The 13,075-nt window shown below is 44.0% G+C and overlaps 1 pseudogene; it reads left to right on the forward strand.

Annotated features, from left to right (window-relative positions):
* The first annotated feature begins 2,211 nt into the window (after positions 1-2,211).
* LOC129841091 (beta-1,4-galactosyltransferase 1-like) lies at positions 2,212-8,742 on the forward strand (annotated as a pseudogene).
* Positions 8,743-13,075: the final 4,333 nt, after the last annotated feature.

Genomic DNA, 13,075 nt, shown 5'->3' on the forward strand with positions numbered 1-13,075 from the left:
ACAAAGCTCCAGAGTTCCTATGTGGAGATTTGAAAACCTTCCAGAAAGGACAACCATCTCTGCAGCACTCCACCAATCAGGCCTTTATGGTAGAGTGGCCAGACGGAATCCACTCCTCAGTAAAAGACACATGACAGCCCGCTTGGAGTTTGCCAAAAGGCACCTAAAGGACTCTCAGACCTTGAGAAACAAGATTCTCTGGTCTGATGAAACCAAGATTGAACTCTTTGGGCTGAATGCCAAGCGCCACGTCTGGAGGAAACCTGGCACCATCCCTACGGTGAAGCATGGTGGTGGCAGCATCCTGCTATGGGGGATGTATTTCAGCGACAGGGACTGGGAGACTAGTCAGGATTGAGGGAAAGATGAATGGAGCAAAGTACAGATAGATCCTTGATGGAAACCTACTCCAGAGTGCTCAGGACCCCAGGTTGTGGCAAAAGTTCACCTTCCAACAGGACAACGACCCTCATCAAACAGCCAAGACAATGCAGGAGTGGCCACGGGGAAAGTCTCTGAATGTCCTTGAGTTGCCCAGCCAAAGCCCGGATTTGAACCAGATCAAACATCTCTGGAGAGACCTGGAAATAGCTGTGCCCAAGAAGACTCGAGGCTGTAATCACTGCCAAAGTTGCTTCAACAAAGTACTGAGTAAAGGGTCTGAATACTGATGCAAATGTGTTATTTCTGTTGTTTTTTTTAATACATTTTGCAAAGATTTCTAAAAACCTGTTTTTGCTTTGTCATTATGGGGTACTGTGTGTAGATTGATGAGGGGGGGGGGACAATTTAATCAATTTTAGAATGAGGCTGTAACGTAACAAAGTGTGGAAGAAGTCAACGGGTCTGAATACTTTCCGAATGCACTGTAGCTATTCTCTGCTTCAGATGATAGATGACCATCAGGCCATCAGACTATCACTTCAAAATGTACACATACGCAGTGGCGATTTTAGAATGTAAATCTTCAAATCAAAATCTAATTTTATTGGTCACATACACATGGTTAGCAGATGTTAATGCGAGTGTAGCGAAGTGCTTGTGCTTCTTGTTCCGACTATGCAGTAATATCTAACAAATTCACAACAACTACCTTATACACACAAATATACACAAATGTAAAGGGATGAATAGAATATGAACATTTAAATATATGGATGAGCGATGGTGTGTGGCATAAGCAAGATGCAGTAGATGGTATAGAGTACAGTATATACATATGAGATGAGTAATGTAGGATATGTAACATTATTAAAGTGCCGTTATTTAAAGTGACTAGTGATACCTTTAAGTCCATTTAAGTGATCAGAGATGTGAGTCTGTATGTTGGCAGCAGCCTCTCTATGTTAGTGATAGCTGTTTAACAGTCCGATGGCCTTGAGATAGAAGCTGTTTTCAGTCTCTCTGTCCCAGTTTTGATGCACCTGTACTGACCTCGCCTTCGGATGATAGCGTGGTGAACAGGCAGTGGCTCGGGTGGTTGTTCTCCTTGATGATCTTTTTGGCCTTCCTGTGACATCGGGTGCTGTAGGTATCCTGGAGGGCAGGTAGTTTGCCCCTGATGATGCATTGTGCAGACCGCGCTACCCTCTGGAGAGCCTTGCAGTTGAGAGCGGTGCAATTGCCGTACCAGGCAGTGATACAGCCCGACAGGATGCTCTCAATTGTGCATCTGTAAAAGTTTGTGAGTGTTTTAGATGACAAGCCAAATTTCTTCAGCCTCCTGAGTTTGAAGAGGCACTGTTGAGCCTTCTTCACCACGCTGTCTGTGTGGGTGGACTATTTCAATTTGTCTGTGATGTGTACGCCGAGGAACTTAAAACTTTCCACCTTCTCCACTACTGTCCTGTGGATGGGGGGTGCTCCCTCTGCTGTTTCCTGTAGTCCAGTGAGAGGTTATTTTCCTGACACCACACTCAGAGGGCCCTCACCTCCTCCCTGTAGGCCGTCTGGTCGTTGTTGGTAATGAGGCCTACCACTGTAGTGTCGTCTGCAAACTTGATGATTGAGTTGGAAGCATGCATGGCCATGCAGTCATGGGTTAACAGGAAGTACAGGAGAGGGCTGAGAACGCACCCTTGTGGGGCTCCAGTGTTGAGGCTCAGCGGTGGGGGAGATGTTGTTTCCTACCTTCACCACCTGGGGGCGGCCGTCAGAAAGTCCAGGACCCAGTTCCACATGGTGGGGTCGAGACCCAGGGTCTCGAGCTCGATGACGAGTTTGAAGGGTACTATGGTGTTAAATGCTGAGCTGTAGTCAATGAACATCATTCTAACATAGGTATTCCTCTTGTCCAGATGGGACAGGGCCGTGTGCAGTGTGAATGTGATTGCATCGTCAGCGGACCTATTGGGACGGTAAGCAAATTGGAGTGGGTCTAGGGTATCAGGTAGGGTGGAGGTGATATGATCCTTGACTAGTCTCTCAACGCGCGTCATGATGACAGAAGTGAATGCAATGGGGCGTTAGTCATTTAGTTCAGTTACCTTATCTTTCTTTGGAACAGGAACAATGGTGGCCATCTTGAAGCATGTGGGGACAACAGACTGGGATAGGGATTGGTTGAATATGTCTGTAAACACACCAGCCAGCTGGTCTGCGCATGCTCTGAGGACGCGGCTAGGGATGCCGTCTGGGCCGGCAGCCTTGCGAGGGTTAACACGTTTAAATTGTTTTACTCACGTTGGCCACAGAGAAGGAGAGCCCACAGGCTTTGGTAGCGGACCGTGTCAGTGGCATTGTATTGTCCTCAAAGCGTACAAAGAAGTCGTTTAATTTGTCTGGAAGCAAGACATCAATGTCCGCGACGGGGCTGGTCTTCTTTTTGTAATCCGTGATTGACTGTAGACCCTGCCACATCTCGTGTTTTAGCCGTTGAATTGCGACTCTACTTTGTCTCTATACTGACGCTTTGCTTGTTTGATTGCCTTGCGGAGGGAATAGCTGCACTGTTTGTATTCGGTCATGTTTCCGGTCGCCTTGCCATGATTAAAAGCGGTGGTTCGCGCTTTCAGTTTTGCGCGAATACTGCCATTAATCCACGGTTTCTGGTTAAGGAAGGTTTTAATAGTCACATCGGGTACGACATCTCCGACACACTTGCTAATAAACTCGCTCACCGAGTCAGCGTATACATCAATGTTGTTGTCTGAGGCTATCCGGAACATATCCCAGTCCACGTGATCGAAGCAATCTTGAAGCGTGGAATCTGATTGGTCAGACCAGCTTTATATTGACCTGAGCACGGGTGTTTCCTGTTTTAGTTTCTGTCTATAGGCTGAGAGCATCAAAATGGATTCATGGTCAGACTTGCCAAAGGCAGGGCGCGGGAGGGCTTTGTATGCATCGCAGAAGTTCGAGTAGCAATGATCCAGAATTCTGCCAGCTCATGTCACGCATTCAATATGCTGATATGTATTGATCTTAGGTTAGCTTTGTTAAAATCCCCAGCTACAATAAATGCAGCCTCAGGATGTATGGTTTCCAGTTTACATAGATTCCAGTGAAATTCTTTCAGGGCCAACGAGGTATCTGCTTGGGGGGGATATACACCGCTGTGACTATAATTGAAGAGAATTCTCTTGGAAGATAATGCGGTCGGGATTTGATTGTGAGAAATTCTAGATCAGGTGAACAAAAGGACTTGAGTTCCTGTATGCTGTTGTGATTACACCATGAATCGTTAATCATAAGGCATACACCCCCGCCCTTCTTCTTACAGAGAGATGTTTGTTTCTGTCGGCACGATGCGTGAAGAAACCGGGTGGCTGTACCGACTCTGACAACGTATCCCGAGTGAGCCATGTTTCCGTGAAACAGAGAATGTTACAATCTCTGATGTCTCTGTGGAAGGCAAATCGTGCCCTAATTTCGTCCACCTTATATCTAGCGATTGGACATTGGCGAGTAATATACTCGGAAGCGGTGGATGGTGTGCTCGCCTTCTGAGTCTGACCAGTTGGTGCGGCAAACTCAGCCTTTTTTTAAACGCATGCTCGCAAAGCCACTACACAACACAACACTAAACTATACATTAATTGCACTATAACGGTGACAAAGTGCCCATGAACTGTTAGGGTCTACATAAAGCTGTCCCAACAGCAGAGCTTTCCTTTCAGCAACATGGAGTGAATCCTTCCCACTGCTACACCTAATATGGCTGACTTGCTTAAATAAATAAAGTATCTTCTGACTCCTTGTGGATTTGTGTAAGTCGATAAGAACTACATTCTCCAACAATCATGAACCATACACAAACATTATTACATTTATGTTCAGCAAATTCATAATAATTCCGCTTTGACATTACAGAGTATTTTGTGTACATTTGACAACAAATGTCAATTAAATCCATTTTAATCTCACTTTGTAACACAATAACATTTGAAGAAATCCCAGGGGTCAAAATAATACTTTTTTAAGTCATTATTTTATTCACATTTTCTTTTGTCCAGCACCTGAACCAATTTAACATTTTATTTTTCAGAAACTACAGAGACCAAAACCAACTAGACCCCCCTTGTGACCGAGGAATTCACGAAATGCCCAGGTCACTCTCCACTTCTTGGGACATGGTAACATGGAAAACAATAAATACAATTCTCTATCAATACCAATAAGTACTGATACCATTTCTAAAGGCATCAAATCGCCACATGAATAGATTAAGTTAATTTAACGTCACTTTTCTCCCGACCTGCAGTTGGGCCTCTCAGGGTGGAGTTCTCTACGCCTGTCAGCTTGGACACAGTGAGGAAGGAGAACTCAGGTCTGCAGGAAGGAGGTCGCTACAAACCACATGACTGCGTCGCCCTCCAGAAGGTTGCTCTCAACATCCCCTTCCGCCATTGTGAAGAGCACCTCAAGTTCTGGCTCCACTCCCTCCATCCCATCCTTCAGCGCCAACAGCTGGACTATGGTGTCTATGTTATCAATCAGGTACAGTACAACACACATTTGGAAATGTAAAACTTAAATTTAACACTTACATTTAAACACTTGAATGAAACACTTAGGGCCTGTTTCCAGGAAACAGATTAAGCCTAGTCCTGCACTAAATAGCTATTACAATGAAGAGAATCCATTCAGCATGCTATTAAGACCAGAATTAGGCCTAATGTGTTTCCAGAAATATGGCCCTTAAATGACGTAGAGCCTGGTTCCTCTCTAGGTTCCTGCTATTTTAGAGAGCTTTTCCTAGCCACCGTGCTTCTACATCTGCATTGCTTGCTGTTTGGGGTTTTAGGCTGAGTTTATGTATAGCACTTTGTGACATCTACTGAATTAAAAAGGGCTTCATAAATACATTTGATTGGTTTACAGTAAGATGTTTAATCTTCATCTTGAGGATGCCTTGTACCTTTATTAGGATGGAGAGAACATGTTCAACAGGGCCAAGCTGAAAGGGCCCTGAAAGAGTATGACTACGACTGCTTTGTGTTCAGTGACGTGGACATCATCCCCATGGATGACCGCAACCCCTACAAATGCTTCAGCCAGCACAGACACCTGTCTGTATGTATGGCTTCAAGTACGTGTGATGTCCTATTGCAGTGCCACAGTACTATGTAGACCTCAACCGCTAACCTTTATTTTGTAGTGAACTATCACTTTAAATGATAAAATTCTGACTCATTGCTTTGATTATGGTAAATTCCCGAGTGGTTGTTAATGTTTCCTCATACCTACTGTATTACCCAGGGGAAAAGGACTCTTAGGGCTCGATTCAATCTGTATCGCTGAAGCATTAGAGATTGTGCGATTTAAATGTAAAGGTATTTTCCGATTGAGCCGACATATGCAGCGTTTACCGTGAATGCAGTCTCCACTAACACAGTAACATTGCTTTTAAATGTAATTCTGGCTACAACGCAGAACTTTAGCGCTACGGATTGAATACATCCCTAACACTTCTTCAAGTCATACCTTCGGAGGCACAGCACGACAGAACAGGAAACTATAATGTATCTTAATATTGGACATTTAGCAAACACTTTTATCCAAAGTGACTTTGTCATGCATGCATAGATTTTGTTGGCCCCGGGAATCCAACCCACTATTCTGGCATTGCAAGCTCCATGATCTACTCACTGAGCTGCAGTGGACCACCAAGGAAGAGCCCATAAAGTCCAACGCCTCAACCACTTGGCTATCATAGTTGCTAGTATATCTAGCATATCTGTATATCTGATTGAGCACATAGATTTTTTGATTGTCTTCGTCTCATCCATAGTTTACCCGATAATCAGTACTTTGGCGGTGTCCCATCGATGAGTAAAGAGCTGCATCGTGAAAATCAACGGCTTTCCGAGCAGCTACTGGTGCTGGGGTGGTGAAGATGATTACGTTTTCAACAGGTCAGAAAATGTTTAACCTCATAAACATGTACCACATCGTAACTCTTGATCTTACTAACTTTTGCCTGCTCATAAAATCACATGATGCACACTGGATGATGTCATCAGTATCTCCGGATGATGTCATCGGAAACACATCTTTCACCTAACACTTATCTTTTCAACTACAAAACATAGAAACCTGCCGCTGTCTCATTATGTTGACATTGCGGTGGTGCTGGAGAGGATGCATTTTGTTAAAAAAATGGTGATTCCCCCCCTCCCCCCTTTAAAATCAATTTAATCAAATTCCTTTCACTGGTCTTATTTCCATAGGGTGAATAACAGAGGAATGTCCATCTCTCGTCCGGACGGCGTAGTCGGAAAATGCCGGATGATCCATCACGAAAGAGACAAAAATAACAACGACAATCCTCAGAGGTAAAGCTTTAGAACAACCGTATTCACTAAGTTCTCCCTCAAGTTTTGAACTACCACCCGTCCCCCAACTATACTCCAAAGGTTGATGACAGTTGATTATTTTGCCCTGCAGGTTCAAGAGAATAGCTCATATGTTAAAGACGATGGATACCGATGGCCTCAACTCTCTCGAGTACGAAGTTGTCGCATTTGAAAAGCATGACCTGTTCACAAAGATTACAGTAGATGTGGGGATGCCACCCAAAGATAAAGAAGACATGGACAAAGGATGAATGAGGAAGAGATGAACTAGCAGGGCCGGATTTTGGGCCCCGGGGCAAAACAGCGAATTTCCTGAAATTAAACACTATTCACACAGAGAACAGGAGATGATTGTGGACTACAGGAAAAGGAGGACCGAGTACGCCCCCATTCTCATCGACGGGGCTGTAGTGGAGCAGGTTGAGAGCTTCAAGTTCCTTGGTGTCCACATCACCATCAAACTAGAATGGTCCAAACACACCAAGACAGTCGTGAAGAGGGCACAACAAAACTTATTCCCCCTCAGGATACTGAAAATATTTGGCATGGGTCCTGAGATCCTCAAAAGGTTCTACAGCTGCACCATCGAGAGCATCCTGACTGGTTGCATCACTGCCTGGTACGGCAATTTCTCGGCCTCCGACCGCAAGGCACTACAGAGGGTAGTGCATACGGCCCAGTACATCACTGGGGCTAGGATGCCTGCCATCCAGGACCTCTACACCAGGCGGTGTCAGAGGAAGGCCCTAGAAATTGTCAAAGACCCCAGCCACCAAGCATTGGCCTGTAAGGTCTACACCTGTTGTATTCGGCGCACGTGACAAATAAACTTTGATTTGATTGTGCAGTTTGATCATGCTATTCTACACATTTTGCCATGATACTGAGAGAAAATGTTTCAGATTTAACGTTTTGCTATGATGCTGAGAGAAAATGTTTCAGATTTAAAGCTATTTTCCGGCAATTCTACATATTTGTCCATGGCTTATGACATATTAATATGGTGTCTGGGGGGCCGCCAACCTCCAGTGGGCCCCCTGGGGGTCGGGGTCCCCGGGGCACATGCCCTGCGTGCCCGTTCGTAAATCCCTGTGATGAAGGCAGGAACCACCTGGAATGAGGTCAAGAAACCTGCCCAGAACAGAGTTAACTGGAGATGCACCGTTGAGGCCCTTTGCTCCACTAGGAGCTGAAAGAAATGAGTCAAGTAAGGGACGTCAAGGGGAGGCCTGTGTCAAAAGTGTATGTAAATGTCTGTTGTCACCTGTGCATACAGTACGAGAGGTGCTGAGTAAAGAGGGCAGCGCATTAACCAATAACCTATTGCAGAGGCTGCAGCAGTTATAATGCAAGACTGTAGAAACGTAACATCTGCTGACTGACTTAGTATGAATCTTTGAGGAGGTGTCATGATGTCCACCTACCAATTGGCACGTTTGTCCCTCTCAAGCTGCCCAATTGGCAGAGCTTTGTGTAGTGCTGTCTTCAACTGCTTTCGCCGTAATTCAGAAATACAAGGTTCCAACTCTGAAATAACGCCTCTCCAAGTTCCAATTACAAATGGGAAAGTCTGAGATGATTTTGATACCCAAGTTTACGAGTTGTGACGTTTCAGCTCTGATCTTTCACCTTTTCAAGGAGCATTTGAAGGCAGCGCTACTTTTGGTTTACAAATACTGTATTTTTGCTCTACACTAGTGTACATCAAGCAAGGGCTATGGAATGTCAAGGTTTCAGAGATGCTTTTTGATATTGTTGTTGATCGAATGTGTTGCCTTTCCTCCTTTAAGTTATTTTCTCTGTGAAAATCGGAAGTTTAATTTAGATTTTTGTTGTTGTTAATGGGCTATTATAGTGTGGCTACTGTGTGAGCCATGGGAAACTCCAACAAACAATTAGAAAATGTTCAACATTTCAAAATAAATACATTTGCCAATTAATTTAATATCTGGTCATGATGATGTCATTTGTTTGATGATGTCAGACCCCCCTAGCAGCTCTCCTCCTTCATGACCAAGAGGCCCATTCTGGTCTCCCTGTAGAGAAAGGAATGGGGGGGACAGATTTAGGATCTTAATTTGATCAATATTTTGTTGCTGAGAATTTTCCAGGAAATGCAAACTTTGAGTTTTAAAAAGGCTTCTAAAGTTTGTCATTTCAAAAATGTGCCAACCCCTTCAAAAATGTCCATTCAGTATAATCCACATAATAATTCACATTTGCTGTTGCTGCAGGATTTTTTTTCCTGCTGTTGCAAACTAGCTCAAATTAAGATCCTACATCTGTAGTATCTGTGTGTCATTATCTAGGTTTCCAGCCAATTGGCGACAGGTTCTAAATATTCTAAAATCTGCATAAAGAAAATAAGCACGTTTTCCCACCAGTGGTGTGTTTCCACCAAACAGACTTGTTTCAGATCAAATTCAGTACGTGATGATGTAGTGCACACAAAATGCACCTTTTCGTTTAAGTTTTCTTGTCCTGAATAAAAATCTAAAGTTCAATGTGTTTACATCGCATTTTCAACTCTACCGATAGTTTTGTCACAAAAACTATTGCATTAAATAGCAAATGTGCCTAGACAACAGCTTGCAGATATAGTGCGGGTAGGCTGTTGTCACGATCATTATAATGAGTGGACCAAGATGCAGTGTGGTATGGTTCCATCCTCTTTATTAGGTAGTGAAACTCAACGAAAACAGTAAAGCACGAAACGTTACGCTCATATAGTTCTCGCAGGCAACTATACATAGACAAGATCCAACAAAGCACAATGGGGAAATGGCTGCCTAAATATGATCCACAATCAGAGACAACGATAAACAGCTGCCTCTGATTGGGAGCCATACCAGGCCAACATAGATATATAATCACCTAGATAACCCACCCTAGTCACACCCCGACCTAACCAACATAGAGAATAAAAGGCTCTCTATGGTCAGGGCGTGACAGCTGTATGGGTAGGCTAGTCTATATGAAGAGATTATTATGGATAAGAGCAAGAATAATTTTATTTGTCAAACAGCAGTCAAGCATTGATCATCATGTCACCAAAATAAGACCCTCGATAGTTATTGGAAAGGAGCATCAAGGTCATCTTGCACTTTCACCATCCTGTGATGTTCATCATCATTTATTTAATCTGTAGCCTAAAATTCTGCATACTTTCCAGAGTTGTAGTGGGAGTACCACACACCATATCATTGCGTGATTTCAAGTTTACTTTGATATTATGGTTATTATGTCAATATTTACGCTTAAAGACGTTTCCACCACCATTTCTCACATAATTCATTATACCGACACAAAAAGATCCCACCATGTCCAACAAATTAGGTCTATCTGTCTGCATTTATAAAATTTTACCTAAACTACCTGTTTCCATCACAGCTGACATGATTTTTTTTTTTAAATATGGTTTGACTTTACTCACATAAACTGTGGATGGAAACGTGGTTCCAGAAGCACTTTAGTGGGCACAACGTTACATTGTAGGAGCCTACAGAATGTGGATTTTCTTGAAATACGGGTTTGAATGAATTCAGTCCCTTGTACTTCAGTGTTTACCTGGAGGTGTTGAGTGTTGTTTCTGTAAACTGACTCTCTCAGCCTTATAGTGACAATGTTGGACAGGGCTGTGAGAAAGGAGCAGCTGTGTACCAGGGACATCATTCAAATACTTTTTGTGTGTTTCAACTTGTCTGGAATGCCTGATGGGCAGGGTTTTGGAACTAGTCTAGCTCAGTTTAAGTATCTGAAATGATTTCAAACAATCCTTTAACCCAGGTCTGTACAGTACTCACTGTTCTCTGGACACAGAGTGCACACTCGTTGGGGTAGGTGTTGCCATCAGTGCCACACACAGGAGCCAAGTTCACAGGGCAAGCTAGGATCTCCCCCATATCACCACAAGACGGCTGCAAAACAATATCACATTACTGTTAAGACCAAGAGCACGGGCAGTCAGGAGAGTGTAATGCTACATAATGCTCAGTTAGAAATGCATTGTGTAGAACAAGTCTGATTGATATGATTGCATGTGGTGTAGAATAGGGATTGATTGTGTCAGCTCTATTGATTACATTTCTATCTGCTGCCACATTCTGAATGTTTTATAACACTGAATTCACAGAATAGGGTGAAATTGTCCCTATATGCTGATCTTGGGTTTTGCGTTTTCCCCGCTAATGGTTAAGATTATTATTGGGGGAGGGGAAGTTGATCCTAGATCTGTACCTAGGGGAAACTTCAACCCAAGCTGAATTCACACTCGGTTTAGTTTAAGAAGCAGCATTTACATAAAACATTAAGCATGTTAAGATCAGCCTTACCTTTCTGTAAAGTCCAGAGTTCTCTTCTTCCACGCCTGAAGAAAACAAATAGTATGTTACAATGTTTTTCAAATCACCTCAAGAATGTTATTACAATGTCAGACCATGGAGGTTTAGATAACATACCCCTATAACGACACAAGGCGAGACCCAGATGCAGACACAGGAGGCAGATGGTTTGATCTCTGGTATTTATTATAATCCAAGGGATAGTCGAGAATTTCAATAAGCATTTCTCTACGGCTGGCCATGCTTTCCTCCTGGCTACTCCAACCTCGGCCAACAGCTCCTAACCCCTGCAGCTACTTGCCCAAGCCTCCCCAGCTTCTCCTTCACCCAAATCCAGATAGCAGACGTTCTGAAAGAGCTGCAAAACCTGGACCCGTACAAATCAGCTGGGCTAGACAATCTGGACCCTCTCTTTCTAAAATTATCCGCCTCCATTGTTGCAACCCCTATTACCAGTCTGTTCAACCTCTCTTTCGGATCGTCCGAGATTCCTAAAGATTGGAACGCTGTCGTGGGCATCCCCCTCTTCAAAGGGGGTGACACTCTAGACCCAAACTGTTACAGACCTATATCCATCCTGCCCTGCCTTTCTAAAGTCTTCGAAAGCCAAGTTAACAAACAGATCACTGACCATTTCAAATCCCACAGCACCTTCTCCGCTGTGCAATCCGGTTTCCGAGCAGGTCACGGGTGCACCTCAGCCACGCTCAAGGTCCTAAACTATCATAACTGCCATCGATAAAAGACAGTACTGTGCAGCCGTCTTTATCGACCTGGCCAAGGCTTTCGACTCTGTCAATCACCGCATTCTTATCGTCAGTCTCAACAGCCTTGGTTTCTCAAATGACTGCCTCGCCTGGTTCACCAACTACTTCTCAGACAGATTTCAGTGTGTCAAATCGGAGGGCCTGTTGTCTGGCAGTCTCTATGGGGGTGCCACAGGGTTAATTTCTCGGGCCGACTCTCTTCTCTGTATATATCAACGATGTCGCTCTTGCTGCGGGTGATTCCTTGATCCACCTCTACGCAGACGACACCATTCTGTATACTTCTGGCCCTTCTTTGGACACTGTGTTAACTAACCTCCAAACGAGCTTCAATGCCAGACAACACTCCTTCCGTGGCCTCCAACTGCTCTTAAACCCTTAGTAAAACTAAATGCATGCTCTTCAACCGATCGCTGCCCGCACCTGCCCGCCCGACTAGCATCATTACTCTTAGAATATGTGGACAACTACAAATACGTAGGTATCTGGCTAGACTGTAAACTCTCCGTCCAGACTCATATTAAACATCTCCAATCCAAAATTAAATCTAGAATCGGCTTCCTATTTCGCAACAAAGCATCCTTCACTCACACTGCCTAACATACCCTCTTAAAACTGACTATCCTACCGATCCTCGACTTCGGCGATGTCATTTACAAAATAACCTCCAACACTCTACTCAGCAAACTGGATGCAGTCTATCACAGTGCCATCTATTTTGTCACCAAAGCCCCATATACCACCAACCACTGCAACCTGTATGCTCTTGTTGGCTGGCCCTCACTTCATATTCGTCGCCAGACCCACTTGCTCCAGGTCATCTATAAGTCTTTGCTAGGTAAAGCTACGCCTTATCTCAGCTCACTGATCACCATAACAACACCCACCCGTAGTACGCGCTCCAGCAGGTATATCTCACTGGTCATCCCCAAAGCCAACACCTCCTTTGTCCACCTTTCCTTCCAGTTCTCTGCTGCCAATGACTGGAACGAATTGCAAAAATCGCTGAAGTTGGAGACTTATATCTCCCTCACTAACTGCAGCTGTACACAGCCCATCTGTAAATAGCCCATCCAACTACCTAACTCATCCCCATGTTGTTTTATTTACTTTTTTTGCTTTTTTGCACAACAGTATTTCTACTTGCATATCATCATCTGCACATCCATCA

Source organism: Salvelinus fontinalis, chromosome 42 (genome assembly GCF_029448725.1).
Source record: "Salvelinus fontinalis isolate EN_2023a chromosome 42, ASM2944872v1, whole genome shotgun sequence".
NCBI classification, from domain to species: Eukaryota; Metazoa; Chordata; class Actinopteri; order Salmoniformes; family Salmonidae; genus Salvelinus; species Salvelinus fontinalis.